We start from the raw sequence: 17279 nt of genomic DNA, 5'->3' as shown, positions 1-17279 counted from the left end.
GGAACACACAAATGCAGGGAGAAGTTTGTTTTATAGAGCATTAACAAGAAATATACCATTAGGTTCCCTGTTCACGGCATCTACAGCAATTATGCTCTTAACACTCAGCATTCTTCCAGAAAGGTAGCATTTATTTTGTATCATTAATATGCACCACCTTCCTCAACATGATAAGAGTCAGATTATTATGATTCTATATAATCAATTCCTGGGTAAATAATGCCCATTCATTCCATAATTGCCCTAACTGCTTACTCAAAAGATTGATACACATTATCATGGTTGGAAACCAGTGCTGAAGCCAACCGATCACTGAAAAGAATGCACAGCAATGTATAAAATTTAAAACAGACTCAAATGCAAAAGCAAGCAACAATAAAGTAGAAAATGAAAATAGGAAAGCCCAAGCTAAGAAAATATAGAGCTTTATAGTTGTCTAAAAGTCTAGATCAGACTAGACCGTGAACAGAACAGAGGACGGGGGAAGAAAAATGTTGGCTAGGGTGAAGTCATCAAGCCTGCATCTGGTCAGAGTATTTAAAAACCCTCTCCAACTGTTGGTAAAGTTACAGTTTCCACCAATTTTTAACCTAGCACACTACCTAATATAAAAACTATGTAATTTCTCTTTATTCCTGTTTTCCAACTACCAAAAAACTTTTGTGTTTCCCCTAAGAATAGAGATACATCTGTTGACAGCTATATATTTCTCTGCCCTAGAGGACCTTGGTAGAACCTGAAATGTGCAGCTAGCTATTGGAATGTCCACTACCTCCTCCCAGATTCAATCTTCAGAGTGGCTTCTGATTTTTCTTCTATCGGCACCCCAACTTGGTTTACCATCTATTCCAGTCTGATGAAGAGTTGTAGAGAACTCTCACAAGTACACACTCTTGTGTACATTTTCTGTTGGCCTAATGAAAGTGTTGTTCTAAGGTAAATTTTAAGAGTTTTCTTATAGGCTAAAACAGTTCCCTTTACTTTTTTGCATTCACGCTATACTTATGTTGAAAACAACCCAAAGAATGTTTGTTATAGGGTGTCATATAAATAATGCTGTTTGACCATCTTTGAAAAGCAAGTTATGTATTATTTTTATAGTATTTTAATCAGGGTTTATTGCTGTTTCATAAACCATTATATGCTGGTGTACACACAAGCTTTTCAAGTCACAAGACACTGAAAATATAATTTTATATCAAGGTCACTAAATTCAGCCCATTATGACTACATGGTAAGATGGGATAATATTTGGCAGTTAGCTCCCAAATCCCACTGACACCTATCCAGATAGTTTGCCTTTTTAATTATCCTATTTGTGGTAAAGTGATTCACAGATGTTCCTATACTGAGCTTGTTTTATGACACGGCAAAGGATTAGTTCAATGATGGGCTGAATCTATATTGGGGTGAAGATGAAACAAGAGTGGTTATTATTGCTGGACTGGTAGGTAGAGTAGATTTTTAAAACAGCAGCATAAAAAGGAAGCTAGGTCACATAGCACAGACAAGCTGGCTGGGTTTGCAGTAGTTTGGTGAGCATTAAAAGCATGGCCACCTAAGCAACATATTTTTAACAGTGAGAAGGGACCTGCAAAGCACACATGCCCCGCCCCCACAGAATATACTGGTGAATATAGATCTCCATCGACTCTTAGCCAAAATCAAGAAAACCTCCTACCTGTATGTCAAGAGATACGCTTGACCGCAGCTAGCATATTGATTTGAGCTCAAAGAGTATGTTGCTCTTTGGGCTTTGCCACAGCTTTTGCCACTGTTAACTTTAGCTTAGACTGAAGAAAAGCAAAATGGGATGTTGTGTGCCTAATGGCAAACTGAGTTGCCATCCTGACAGCTAATGCAATGCCTTTAGTCCCAAAGTGTCCAGGAAGCCAATTTAAAAATGAAAGGTCTCGATATGTATCAATACATCACCCAGGGCCAGACCACGAGGCTGCTTCACCTGACTGTATATTCAGGTGAAACAGCAGCCACTCAAGTCCCTCTGCCAAGGGGGCTTCTCAGCTGATAAAGCCCCCCCTCGGCAGGTGGGGGCTTTGTTAAACTGCTCTGTTATGGGGCACAGGCAGCCGTGCGCCCCTGAGCGGAGAGGTATAAAGAAATCACCCACCTATGCCAAGGCACCACCACCGCCTGAGGCTGCTGCCACCTTAGCATGGACGGGTGCCAAGGCGGGGGCTGATGCTTATCTCTCCCTTATTGGTTTCTGCAGTCACAGCAAACACTGTAACTCTCAAATGGTTTGACTTTTCTCCCAGTGTTGCACTCTTACATTGTCTCTCCAGACTTTGTGTGACAGCTAGAGATGAGGACTGTGTGTCTGATGAAGTGTGCCCATCTCATACACTTCGCAATGACTGGCACAGCATAGTAGCTATAGCAGCAGTGGGGAACCTCTGGCCTGTGGGCCTAATCAGGCCAGGCACGGGATGTAGGTTGGCCAGCAAGGCCTTTCTCACAAACCACGGCCACTTGGCTCACATCTGACTTCACAGGTGACATCACATGTGAAGAGGTACAGACGTGGCTACCAAGAAACAATGGGAGTTTAAAATGAGATCCAGATTATTCCTTTGCAAGCAAGGCTCCCTGTCAGCCCTGATCAGCTAATACTTGCTGACAGAGAGTCCCACTGGGATTGGCTGCACTATAGAATTTGTCGTCGGAAACTCCCTAGAGCAGCTGAGAAGGCTGGAGGAAGTGCTCTGGATCCAAACCACTTCCTCTGCAGGGTTGGGTGAAACAACAAGGAAACCAATAGGGACTGGATTCAGAGGCAGAGAGTTGGGTGAAATGAAATGAGGAATGCTATAGTAAAAGTACAAAATAATTTGAAGGTGAAACAAGGGTAGCAGGCTCTAAGGACTACCTTAGATTAACCAGATATCATGTAAACAGTGCTGAAAACTTAAAAAGTGCTATACATATATTATACACAAGACTACTTGATACATCTCTTGGTCTTTGCTGGTTTTTTCTGCAATAGACTAGATTAAGGGAGGGAGGGAGGGAGGGAGGGAGGGAGGGAGAGAGCGTGCAGCTGCAAGGATGGCAAAGTTCGATAAATCCACTTGCAAATACCTCTCCCTCATCTGGCAAACACCTGTGCTTCCACCCAAAGCCCTGCTTTGGGGGGGGTACCTCTCCTTTTCTCCTTGGTTCTCTAGGGAGGAAAGTAAAAGGTACTTTTCCTCCTGAAACTTGGACTTCCATTTCTTTGCTTTTCCAAAAGCACAGCAACACCTCGCAGCTGCTTTCTGCGAAGTCTGACAGGAATGGAAAGAGACCACACTCCCTTTTTTTCTCTGTGAAGAAAACAAGGGGCAGTGTCCCTACTTCAATTTTTACAGGAAACAGCAAGGAGAAAATGATGCTAGTGCAGCAGGGTGAAAAGCCCAACTCTTAGGAAAATAAAATATGGCCTTGCTCTGAGTTGAGGCTTTCACACAAAAAACAAAATTTGGACCTCATTGCTCTGTTACCTCTTGGGGGGGGGGAACCTAATGAGAGGAAATAAAAGCTGCCTTCTTTATTTTATGCACCCATGAGAAAAAGTGGTGGTTTCTTTCCTTCCCATTAGTCATCCCCCCCCCCTTTCAGCTGTCTCTTTTGCAAAACCTCAACTCATGGCGAGGGGGAAAAAAAACCCTTTTCTTTCTTCAATGGAGAATAGGGAAGAAAGGCTATATGGCTACCTTTCCGCAAGTTTCGCTAAAGGAAACGAAATAATAATAAAAGAAGCACCCTTCTTTTCTCCACTGAAAGAAGTTTCCCTCCCTACCAGGCTTTTGAGTATGCACCAGCTGAATATTGCTGTGCCTTTTTGCAACTTGTGGGATGGAAGCCTCCTCTCCTCTCTCCATCACACCATTTACAGGAAAATAGCGGCAGTTTCCTGGATAGGAAGGCATGTCCCCTCTCAGCAATGGGAATGAACATGGTATGTTTCTTCATTTGTGTCTGTGTGCGTGCTCTGTACCTGCAGTGGATGAAACTCATGTGTGGCTGTTTTGGCCATGAGCAATTGGTGCACCAAAAGGCTCATATCTTTCAAGCCTTGGCTATTCTCCAAGCAATCCCTATTGCTTATCCACTCATTCACCTCTCCCTTCACCGATTGCCCATTCCTCCCTCCATTGGTACTGTCCTCTTGGTGCAGACAGAAGTAGCACTGAGATTCTATCCCAGCTCCATCTGTTAGTAATTAAAACAAGGAAAGTCATATGACGCTCCTCCTAGCTCAGGTAAAAAGAGCTGCAACAATATGCCTGCACATGGTGTTTCATCAGGAAGGAAGGGATGTGAGAGCTGTACCATTCTCACGGAAGAAAGATTTGTTCATTTCTTTTCTCTTAAGGTAACCCAGAATGGAAATATAAACCTCAAAGATTCCATAACTGAGCACAAACTTTCTATAAGCGAAGCAGTGGTGCCAGACATGTTGCATCACTTTACTAATTATGGAAATGTAACTTTTGCATGTATTAGTGATTCAACAAAGACATGCTCATAAAACATGCAGAAATTGCTAACTATAAGTTAGACAAATTCCTACACATACTAATCCTGTTGAGCACTGATACGGTACTTTGCCTTCCATGCAGGGAATACTCCACACCATACTTGGATGGAAGCAACTTAGTCACAGTTCCCTATAACCTTTAAAGCTACAAATTGCAGTCCTCTATAGCAACTTCTTTATACAATGCAAAAAAGGTCTATCAGCTGATTTTTTAAAATTATTATTATTGGCTTTGAACTTAGAATTGCATTATTGCTCAGCTAATCAGAAGCAGATAATTTAGGATCATTATCTATTACACAATAAAATGAAGAGTTATGTTTATTGTTACCAACTTATGTTTCATTTCTACCAACCCCTAGTTCACATATGTAGCACTTTCAATATTATCAGCTTTGTGAAACCTACTGAAACAGTTCAAATAAGATAGACTTTATAGCTAATGAGTGATAGTCACAGAATAGTTCACACAACTACTTGCTACATTGAATGCCTATTTTTAAGACTGTGATGCCTTTAGCAGTCAGGTCTTAATACAGCATTAAAATGCTTGGAATAAATTTATGTAAGATGTTCATCCCTAACTTGACTGATATATTAATGTTATTTAAGTACCTACTGTCAATTTCTATTACTCTAGAGAACTTTGAGTACATAACACTGCAAGTGCTCAGCCTATACTGAAATATGTTACAGTTGCACTGATTGGAAGCCTTCCATTTCAACCACATTCAGGACAATCCAAGAGTGGCCTCGTGGATTTTTCAGCAGATTTTCCAATTCATACAATCACATTTTACCTCATCTTCATGCACTATGTGACATCTAGCATATATGGCAAGCCAAAACGGCATATTAGTACAGTGGTACCTGTACTAAGTCCGTTGGACTTCCAAAACGTTCGGAAACCAAGGCATGGTTTCAGATTGGCTGCAGGAAACTCCATCAAACATTCAACTTCCAAAGAACGTCCGCAAACCTGAACACTCACCTCCGGGTTTGCAGCATTCAGGAGCCAAAACGGATGAGCACCAAGGCGCTCGACAACCAAGGTACAACTGTATATTAATTGGTATATGCCAATGAATTTAAAATAAGCAACAATGTAACATATTAAAGGTAAAGGTAAAGGGACCCCTGACAATTAAGTTCAGTCCCGAACAACTCTGGGGTTACGGCGCTCATCTCACTTTAAAGGCTGAGGGAGCCGGCGTTTGTCCTCTTCCGCAGACAGTTTTTCCAGGTCATGTGGCAGCATGACTAAGCCACTTCTTGCGAAACCAAAGCAGCGCATGGAAACGCCATTTACCTTCCCGCTATTTATCTACTTGCACTGGCATGTTTTCAAACTGCTAGGTTGGCAGGAGCTGGGACCGAGCAACGGGAGCTCACCCCATCGCGGGGATTTGAACCGCCGACCTTTCGATCGGCAAGCCCTATGCTCAGTGGTTTAGACCACAGCACAACCCATGTCCCTCTATGTAACATATTGCTCCAGTAGAAAAACCTATTAATAAACATTGTTCAGCAATGAAACAGTTGTTGTAAAAGAGAGAGGCTAGAATATATGCTATATGCCTCTACAATGGCTACATTGTTTCGCTATTAGTAAGCTCTATTTCCCCCCCCCCCCCCAAAAAAAGAAAACACCAACCCCAACTCTACCAGAAATCTCCCTGACCAGATTAAGGCTGTGTTCCAGAAAAAACAGTAGATAAAATATTAGGATCACAGGATGCAGCTTTATACAGTGGCAGACCATAGGGTCCATATAGCAAAGTATTGGCTACAGTGACTGGCAGTGACCTAGGACTGATCTGGACGTGCCTAGGACTTTTTGAATTCTCTGGTTCCCCTTAAAGGTTTCCACACACTACGGAAATCCTACATGCCATTGTCATGTATGAACCAACTCCAAGGTAATTCACATCATAAGAAAATTAACACAGCCATGTCCCAGAGGTCCGTCATCTCTTTGCTACCAGAAAGACCAGAAGATCATGCAAACACAACATAAACAAACAGTCCTTCAGGAAACAACTGGAAATAAACTGCCAGCTTTCATTATGATAGCAATGATATCTTCCCATGTTCCATTAACAAGACATCCAAATATACTCGTTTAAACAACTCCAGAGCTGGAAAAGTTATCAGCCAAAACTGGAACTATAGCCTGACAGTCCATTTTATTTCATTTTCCCACCTACAAGTTTTCTAGCCCTTATAAAAAAATTAACAGCAAGATTAGGGAGTAAAAACTCCCTGCTGCCATGAGAAGTCTCCAATTGCCCTGACCAACGAATCTACTGTTTGCTCTTCATGTAACATCCATTTCTCTTTTTAGGACAGAAGTTTGTGGAACATATACATGACTCAATAATATTCATTCAGGCAAGTTTCTTTTGCTTTTGTTCTCAGGTAAGACACAAAATAGTTTCCCGAAATTACTTCTCTGTCTAGAATTATATGCCAATGAATTTTCTGCAGCAGCTGTTGCTTCTTCCTTTAATTCTAGCTTTAGGTTGAAGACTTTAGACCAGATGTGGTCATCTAATGTTGCTGAACTACAACTCCCACCATCCCTGGCCACTAGTCATGCTTGTTTGGGCTGATGGGACTTGTAGTTCAGCAACATCTGGCAGACCAAAGGTTCCCTACACCCAGCCCACCACATATTCTTTGTGAAAAGTACTTCTACCTGTTGTCATTGACTGAACCAAATACAGTGGAACCTCGGTTTATGAACACCTCGGTTTATGAATTTTCGGTTTATGAACGCCGCGGACCCATCTGGAACGGATTAATTCACATTCCATTACTTTTAATGGGAAAGTTCGCTTCAGTTTATGAACGCTTCAGTTTATGAACAGACTTCCGGAACCAATTACACCCATGTTTCAGTTTATGAACGCTTCAGTTTAAGTACTTTGCGGACCCGTCTGGAACGGATTAATCCACTTTCCATTACTTTCAATGGAAATGTTCGCTTCAGTTTATGAACGGTTACTCCGCGGACCGCCTGGAACGGATTAATCCACTTTCCATTACTTTCAATGGGAAAGTTCGCTTCAGTTTATGAACGCTTCAGTTTATGAACAGACTTCCGGAACCAATTGTGTTCATAAACCGAGGTACCACTGTAATATACAGTCTTTTCTTATCCTCCGTTTTCCTCATTTTGGGGAGAGGTATGGGCAAGGCTGTATACAGTGGTACTTCCGGTTGCGGACGGAATCCATTCTGGAGGTCCGGCCAGATCCCGAGGTTTTTGCAACTGGAGAGACCGCTTCTGCGTGTGCGCGCACGTGCGGCGATAGAGCGCTTCTGTGCACGCGTGGCAAAAACCCATAAATATACTTCGAGGTTTGCCGCTTACGTATCCAAAAGTTTACGTAACACGGAGGGATACGTAAGCAGAGGTAGGACTGTACCTTGCAAATATATCCAGTGATATATTTGGCTGGCACATGCCTGAGCCTGAAAAGTTAAGAGTTGGGAACTGAAATGAAAATGAGGTCAATGGTAGAAGGGGCAGCTGACATAATTTCCAATTTTGTCAACAGTTAGGCATACACAAATGATGGCCAAGCCAGACAAGCTTGAAATACTAGCAGCTGTCTTCTTCAATTTAGGGACAAATACTGATAACCTCAAATACATATCCAGGCAAATCTGGTTGATCCAATGCAATACTATTTATATTCTTAATAGTTAGCTCTATGAAGCAACTAACAAAGTCTAGTTTCCACATAATTCATCATCATATCTAGTGTGTAAAATTTAAGTAAAAGAAAACCCTGGCACAAAAATTCAGCATGTTTCCCCCCCTAGTGCTAAAGCATTTCTGCCTACGTCAAGAAAGATAATTGGGCAACCTCTTTGCACAATCTAATGCCAGAAAACAAGGGCTGACATCAGACAAACATCTACAATAGGCTTTTATTCTGTAGTCACTGTCATGTTGTACAGGTAGGTGAGCATATTGCGCAGGGGTTCCATTCCTGCTCCCCACACACATCAGAAGAGCACACATAAGCCCAGCCCAGCCCATTTTGGGGCCGCTTCTGGGTCAGCAGCAACAAGGATGTGTGTGATTGTACATCAATCAGACATGTGTAAAATGGTTCCTGTCTGTATGTATACATGCATTATGTCTTTAGATTGTGAAGCTCAACACCTGTTCTGATAGTGCTCTTTAAAATTAATATTTGCAATTTAATCCGATGTGAAGTGCTACCATCTTTCCTTACACACAGCAACCTGATGCATGCAGATTGCAGCTGATGCAGCTGAAACTTTTACAAATCAAAACAACATATTAATATTTGTACACTTTCACACAAAATGGTTTTTCGAAAAATAAATGTTTTGGGGTAAAAACATTCATTTCTTACTTCAACAAGAATTTGCTTTTTTAAAAACAGAAGTCTTTCGAATCTGCTTGTTGAAAAATATCCAGCACTTGCAAACTGTGTCATTCAAACATCATAAACTGTAAGCAAAGGTTTAAAAGTAAAAAAATAAAGCATACTGACCAAAAAGCAGAAATGTTGTAAGAACCAAGTATCTTCTTAAAAACAACCCCCCACACACTATGATTAGCTCTGAATTCTACCTTCAATAGCATCATTCATTGCACTGCAAAAACTATTTTAAACAGACGGTCTGAATATCACATAATCTATAATAATTTGGGTATCTATTAAAAACTTAATTTCTTAAGACCTGAACTGTCACAAATTCTGAATTTATATAAACAGCCAGAAAGAGACTTGGCCTGTAAATATGGAGGGCATTCATTGCTGGATTCTCTACCAGCAGCAAGCCCAGTTCCAGGAAAGTAGCTTCTAACCACAGGAAACCCACCCACACCAAGTTTATGAAAAAGAATCTGTTATTAGAATTTTAGACACTGAAACTGAATTCAGCGGATTATGCTGCTAAAAAAAGAGGTTTGTAATCAGTGCACTTCCTACTGAAACGGAACCATAGTTTGGTGGAAGAACATGTTTTTTATGCAGAAGGTCCCATGTTTCAGTCCCAAGCATCTCCAGCTACAGAGTCAGGTAGCAGGTAGTGAGAAGGATGTCGGTCTGAGAAGCTGCAGAGCCACTGCCAGTCAGAGGAAACACTGAGCTATAAGAACAAACAGTCTGACCTGGTATAAAGCACCTTCCTACAAAGAAGTTCTTGAAGAACTGCTCAAAGATTCTTATAACAGATAATTGCATCTCACAGCAAATAGCCAAGCCACTTCCACCCTTTGGATGTACTCCTTATGCTCTGTTCCATGTAAGCTTAGAACAAAGGAGCTCCAACAAAATTATGTTGTATGCAGAATACGTTCTGATGTTTATATTGTAATCTAGACTTTTATAGAGTGTCAGAAGATTTAAAACAATTAACTACTACATATTTCCCTAGTTTTATGTTTACTGAATCAAAAAGTGCTAGGAGCTAATCAGCTTGTGTACACTTAGGAACATCTTTAAGAGGTTTATTATATTTAAGGCTTTGGAATGTATTCTAAGTTACAGAATACTTAATTTAGAAAATTGATGTGTAGAAATCAGTAATTCATTAAAGCATAAGTACCACTCCCCTACACCAACGACTAATTCTCAGGAAATTCTCAGTTGTATTTTGGTTCTGCGCTGCAGTATATCATGAAACAGAAGATCTGTCTTGGTCTGCAAGCAAAAAAAGAATTCTGCAAAATATAAAATTAGGGTAAATGGCCACAACAAACTGGACCAAATATGATATCTACATAAAAAGCTACTGTATGGGTGGTGTCCAAAGCCATCTTTCAGGGGAAGAAGAAAGTAATATTTCTGCAGGCTGGGGAATCTATGGAGCAAATTTAATGTGACATGAGGGGTGCAGGACAGGAATACCTGAAATCTGCCACCTGTCCCCATTCCATTGGGATGCCCTTCGTCACCAGATGGACAATATTGGATACCACAATCCTAATGTACCTGTTAGAAAGCTTCATTGATGTGCTAGTGGTAATGATTTGTGAGTAGACTTGGATAGTATCGGGATGTAGGCCTATGAAACCTAGGCAGTTACTGAACTTTCCCTAGTGAATTTCACTAGTAGATACAGTTGTACCTTGGAAACCAAACGGAATCTGTTCCGGAAGTCCGTTTTACTTCCAAAATGTTCAACTTCCAAGGTGCTGGTTCCTGCAGCCAATCGGAAGCTGTGGAAGTTCCACTGGACGTTCAGCTTCCAAAAGAACGTTCACAAACCGGAGCACTCACTTCCGGGTTTGTTGCATTTGGGAGCCAAAACATTTGACTGCTAAGGCATTCATCAACCAAGGTACGGCTGTGTTTATTTTTGAAGCAAAAACTGTTATGAAATATCAGAGCAGTATGGTACAACCAACTATTCTGAAATCAACATAGTAAATGGTGTCTGTTCTGCTTATGTATTTGGCCTTCTCTACATGTGGAAAGAAAGCTTGGCTCATCCATACAGATCTAACAATAGCCTACTAATTCTGTGTAGCACTGTTACATATAGGAGACATGCATAAACCTGAGTTCTGAAATAAAGACTAGTGCAATTCATACATTTTCTAGCCACATTAGCCACTCTTTGATTTATTGGAACAGCAGCCCACAAACTGGACCAAGCCCGATAGCTACCGGTAACTAAAATTTGCACTCATCAACAATCTTGCCTCTTCCCCCAGAAGGGAGAAGTCTTGACTGTGACATAAACCTGAGATTCATAAGATTTCAAAGGCGATCCCCAATCCAACTCCCATCTCCAAGCTGGGTAGAAGGGAAGGGGCGTGTCCCTGTCATACTGTATCTTGGACAGATTAAGGAGTCCCGCTGCTTTCCAAGTCTTGGCGGCTGAGCATGAGATCAGAGAGAGCTCCTGCCCTTTTCCGGACTCCAGAAAAAGGAGATGGGGAAATCACCAAACTATAAAAAGTGGTACCTCATCTATGCCTGAACACAGGTGATCTGCAACTGAAGCCATTAGTATTAGGCAGGGCCCATGTGAAGCCCTTACAGCAGGCATGTCAAACCTGCGGCCCTCCAGATGTTTTGGCCTACAACTCCCATGATCCCTAGCTAGCAGGACCAGTGGTTGGGGAAGATGGGAATTGTAGTCCAAAACATCTGGAGGGCCGCAGGTTTGACATGCCTGCCTTACAGCATTACTATCTAAGAGGTCAGCCTGTGTAATAAAATATTGCTCTGGCTCATGCATCTTTGTCTGAAAATTAGAATTATCTTCCAAGGATTCAGAAGTACAATACCTCTCAAATAAACAACAGGTCACTGAAAGCAGTTTGTGCGATCCGACAGCTCAGGACACACACACATGCATGCGCATAATTTACTTGCTTGCTATGGACAACCTTCGTGTGTCAGTAACAAATGTGGTTTCCACATAAAGTGTAGATCGACCGACCCGAAGACCTGATCCTGGGATTCAAAAAGACCTAAGCCTACTACAGCACATCGTCAAGTGCAGCTGAAAGTGCAAACTTCATAAAAGACAAAAACTACTTAGGAGCCACACTTTTACAACCTCTATTTTTCCTTCAAAAACTTCAAACTCTGCACTGGCTTATTGCGAAAATATATCTATATACAGCTACTGCCAGAGGCCCACAAATTATGGATAGCCTTAGTAGCTGACCAAAATCTATGCTTGCCACCTTTCCCTGAAGAATAAAGGCAGGTGGTTGCAGAAGATCTAAGGCTCAGCATAAGGATGGAGGCAAGTCACCCATTTCTCTCCAGTGCCAAGCCAAAGAGAAGGGTGACGATTTTCCATGGCTTTGTCCGGACTCCAGAGCACCAAACTCTCAGTGGTTTTCAAGTTTTTTCAAGCCTCAGCATATCATAAGAGGAAGGACCAACTATTTCCAGAGTCAAGTTCAGACCATGCCACATTCAACTTTTTAACTGTAGAGCATTGGAAATCTTGATTGGATGTTGCTTCCCAGTAATCATACATGCAATTAAAAATATATATATTCACCACATTTGATTTTCATGCTCTTTCTTATACAAACGTATGAAAAAGGCGATGTTTCAGAAGTTCCAAATCTGATAACTTAGCAAACATTTTAAGGCAAAATAAAACAAATCACCAGATTATCTCCTTCAGATAGTAAGAACAGATTGGGACTTTCTTTTATTACCTTGCTTCTGTATTTAGAAAAGTGTAATATATTAAATTTTCCATGCCCCAGCACCATACTTAGAAGCTGCAAAAAAAATTCTGTCAACATGCTTCAATAAAACAGTAATCAGCAACCAATATAAGCTCCTTGGATGCTTTCAAAATAATATGTATTATGAAATTGAAAATATTCTTGTAACTGACTAGATTTGGTGGATTGGCTCAAATGAACCCTCCCTTCTGCTTATAGAACAGAACCTTTGAATCCAACTGAATCTGAAAAGCATTTCTAACGTATATCTAAAATAAGCTATAGTAGTGGACCTTAAAATAAGCTATTGGAATTGTCATTAAAACAACAGGTATTCTAGCCTTGTATTATACAAGTACAATGCATTACCATTACATTTTATCATATCTGATATTCTTCAAGACCACGGTGAAGTTGGGGGGGAAATCATCATACTGAAGTAATTCAGTATGTATTAGTTTCTAAAGGTAATAAAAACCCTTCCTAGACTTACCATTTAAAGAAATCTTGCATGGTTTTTAAGAAGCTAGCAAGAATCCCAAATTCTTTTTTGTTGTTATCTCAAGTTTCAAGGAATAAAATAAGCAATAGAATACCCTTTGCAAACTAAATGGTTCAAATAGATATCTGTATCTTCCAGAAATAGTTGGTATTTTGTAGAATCTTTTGATAACTAGAACAATTTATAATACATTGTTTGAAATAGGACATGTCCTATAGAAACTTGTGAATGTACAAGATCTTTCATATGCTTAAGTAACAATTTGTCAGGAAATAAATTATACTCCAAATTAGTATTAAACTTATTGTGATGAGAGTAAGTAAATGCCCCACTTAAAAACAAGGACACGAATGACAGTCACCTGTTTCATACTTCAGAAATGGAGCCCACTACTTCAAACAATAGTGAATATTGTAGGGCAGTTCAATTCTATTTTGGACAGGGTCTGGAGGGAGGGAAATGCTAAACCTTCCAAGCTCCTTCATGATTATTCAACTTTCTGTCCACTGTTTATTAGCAAATACTGTATTTCAAAATAAGATGTTTTGTTGTAAACATTTGTACTCTGGATGGAAATTGCTCTTTCTGTGCCATCCTATAATGCGCAAGGTAGAATTCTCAAATGTACTCCAAGCATCCAGCTACATTTAGCTTTCAGCCTTTTTATTATCACTGTCAATGAATGGGGCCCTAGTCAAATTAAGCTGCCATTTTAGGTTAAAGACAAGAGCCTCTGTTGTGCAACAGCAATACAAGCATACTCTAAGCAACAGACACAGCACTCTAATTGGAAAAAATATGAACATCAATTCCTACAAAAAATAGTTAGCAACTGTGCTTTTTAATAACAACAACAAAATAATACTCACACATTACTGCAAACTAACTGAATTTGTAATTGGGATAAAACGGCTACCCATGCTGCTAGGGTCACAGTCACTAAGATGTTTTGCCTCCGTTAGAATGGATGATCTGCAAGAAAACAAAAAATTGTTCAACTTTTATCTTCAGATCTGTAGTTATTGTAGTATGAGATATAAAAGTGTATTTCCACCAGGAGAAAAGCTGGTGAGCTTCTATTTTAAAAAAATATATTCTAAGGAACACATCTCCTAAATTGGAGGGGGAGAGAAGGGCCATATCGGTTTGAAATTTTAAGTTTGCAAACCGAAATCTATGAGAAGCAAGTGGTCAAAAAGCTCACTGCAAATGAAAAAAACACCTCACAAAGATCTGCTTGGAAAGCACATTCAGTACTACACCAAACAAAAGCAAAGTAGAATGAGTTGGCTGTTGTATCTAAAAAATCTCTAGTAATTCAAAGGAAACTCCCAGCGCCTTGCTACTTTTCTTTTGTCCATTGTCCGTTTTAAAAGTACTTTAAAAGGAAGGCGTGAGCACTATCCCAAAGTGATCTGGAGAAACTCATCCGATTTATTGCCTATGTGGTAAATCCCACGAGCTTAATGTCCCCCCCCCCGCCTGCCCCACCGCTAGATTAAGGGGGTGCCTCCTAATACGGAAGGGTGTCCCCTTATATAATGCTACCAGGAAAAATGAATGCAATATAATGATGGCTGCTCCTTCTCCCTGTGACCCACTAACAACCTTCCCTAACCACCTCGAGTAGCCCTCCCTCCCCCCCCCCGCGCACATCCCCAGCGTCCGCTTCCCACTTCCACCAGCCCCACATTCAGCACCCACCCACCAGAGCCAAAGCAGAAACAAAATTCCCGGCCAACCCCATTTCCCTTTATGAATCAAACCTAAACACATACACTCCCTGACCGCCTGGCCTCAAACCACCTTTTCCGCTCACCCTCAAAATGGCCTTGGTTTCGGGAAGGGAGGGGGGGGGACTACGGCCACCAGGGAGACCTTCTCAGCGACCCGCTCTCGATCAGGGGAAAAGACAGAGAGGGGGAAGCGCGCAGGCGAAAGGAAGAGATCGCCCGGCGGGGGGGAGGGGGGAGAAGAGAGGGAGAGAGACACACACACACAGAAAGGGAAGCAGACTTGGTCCGCGGGGTTAAGTCTCCTATTATGTTGTTGTTGCTGCTACTACTATCGCCTCCGCCACCAGCCCCAATCCAAGCTGCCTGGGGAGCGTCTCTTCCACCACCACCACCACAAAAAACCACACACACGCGCGCGCGCTTTCTTCTTGGGTTGTTGGAAAACAGTCGTGATCTCCTCTCCCCCCCCCCCGTGTGATTCCCGTTTCACTCCCACCGCCAGCCTCCCCGCTCCTCTCCGGCGAAGACAAATAACCCCGGCACAACCTCGTGCCTCTTCTCTTCTCTCGCCGCCCCCCCCCCGCCACCACCACTCCTCCTCCCCTATCATCACCTCCATTTCCTTGGGCTCTCTTCTCTTTCTCTCCTCCTCCCATGGCTCCATGTGTCCGCGAGGAGCCCCCGGGTCAAGCTAGCAGGAGGCGGAGAGGGTGGAGGGGGGGCGAGGCGGGCGGCCCCCGCACTTTGTTAGCGCTTGTTGTGCTGCCAGGGCCGGGAGCGCTCAGCGTGGCCAGCAGGGCGGAGGGGGGGAGCGCCTTCCCGGGGAGCCGCCGCGCTCAGCCCGTCGCCTCATCCCGCTCCCCGCGATCCGGCCCCCGCCGCCCCTCCTCCTCCCGCGGAGACTTTCGCCCAACTTTTCCTCTCCTTTTAATCGCCCTCCAAAACTTGCGCTCGAGGAAAGGGAGGTGGGGGAGGGGAGGGAGAGGAGAGAGGTCAGGCGGAGAAGAGCCGCCAGGCTCGCTCCGGCTCCCGCTCTCACCGGCGTGTATGTTCGTCGCTTCTTCTTCTCCTCCTTCCTCCTCTTTCTTTTCTTTCTTTCCTCCCTTCCTTCCTCTCTCCCACCCCCACCCCCCGCTTTACATCCTGGGAAGCTCCTCGGCCGAAGGATGCACATGGACCAGAGAACCAGGCGAGGCTCGCCGACACACCGCGCGCCCCTCTGCTCCCCCCGCCCTCCGCCGGACCGGCTGTGGGCCGCGGACAGCCGCGCTCTCTTGCCCGGCGCGCCGGCGCTGCCCTCTAGGCTGCCTCCAAGGCGGCTCGGAGGCGCGGGTCACTCACCGGGGTCAGGGCTGGCGCGGCGGAGGCGTCCTCGGGAGCGGACGGGGGGGGGAGCGAGAGAGCCGGAGAGAGAGAGAGAGCGCCTCTCCCTCACAAACAAACAAACACGGAGAGAGAGAGAGAGAGAGAGAGAGAGAGAGAGAGACCCACACACGCGCACACGCACCGGGAGTTGGTTTCGGCCGGGCGGTCAAAGCGAGGCGGGCGGAGATCCCTGACCAGGGCCGGCGAGAAGGAAGGGCAGGCGGGGGGGTCAGCGAGGGTCTCCGGGTCTCCACCGGGTCCCGGGTCCGCTTCGCTCCTTTGTGTAATTTCACTCGATTCAAGTTTAATCCGATAGTTCCCGAGCGCGTCCGCAAAAGCCGAGCGACACACCAGCCAGCCAAGCGGCTGCCGTTGCTGCTACCGCCCCCTGCCTGTCCGCTCGCCCGCCCCCGTCGCTCGCTCTCTCGCTCGCTCCCTCCGCCCGCCACGAGGCGCGTTCCCGACGCCACTTGCCCTCCCTCCTTGCCTGCTTCCCGTGAACGAGCGAGCGGGGGGGGAGAGAGAGGGAAGGAGGGAGAGTGCGCGCGCCCGCAAACCCCGCCCCACAAGGTTACACGTCATCAGCCACCGGCATAATTTATGCAAGAATCCAGCCTTCCTAAAAGGGCAGCGGGGGGAGGGGGTCAGGTCACTAACTCCCTCCTCCGCTTTCTTTCCTTCCTTCCTCCTCTCCCCCCCCCCACCGCGATCTCCGCTCTCCACGAGGACACTCTCTTCCTCCTCCTCTCTCTCCAACCCCGCCCTCAGGAAAGAGGGAAGGAAAGGGAGATGGACGGTTGGGGGAGGGGGCGTCAAGCGCTGACAGGGCGCCGGGTACACAAGGGCTCAGACAAGTCGACACCCACTTCTTCGCCCGCCGCCCTCAAGCGACGGGAGGGGAAGGGGGCGGAGAGGAGAGGAGGACGGCGTCCAATACCCAGA

General features: G+C 44.0%; 1 protein-coding gene across 6 annotated transcripts in view; it reads right to left on the bottom strand.

Annotated features, from left to right (window-relative positions):
• The window catches only part of CHD7 (chromodomain helicase DNA binding protein 7), a 142727-nt gene extending 125773 nt beyond the window's left edge, over positions 1-16954 (bottom strand). For 2 of the 6 annotated variants that reach the window (XM_088675563.1, XM_088675568.1), the window contains exons 1-2: positions 16480-16954; positions 14106-14208 (exon numbers count right to left, since the gene is read on the bottom strand). The gene's annotated coding sequence lies outside the window, so the exon portion shown is untranslated. The other 4 variants (XM_088675565.1, XM_088675566.1, XM_088675564.1 and 1 more) reach the window with 4 other exon arrangements.
• Between the last annotated feature and the right edge of the window lie 325 nt (positions 16955-17279).

Source organism: Zootoca vivipara, chromosome 8 (genome assembly GCF_965207765.1).
Source record: "Zootoca vivipara chromosome 8, rZooViv2.hap1.1, whole genome shotgun sequence".
Taxonomy (NCBI): domain Eukaryota; kingdom Metazoa; phylum Chordata; class Lepidosauria; order Squamata; family Lacertidae; genus Zootoca; species Zootoca vivipara.
Note: the sequence above shows the minus strand (reverse complement) of the source record. Positions and strands in the feature narration are given on the sequence as shown.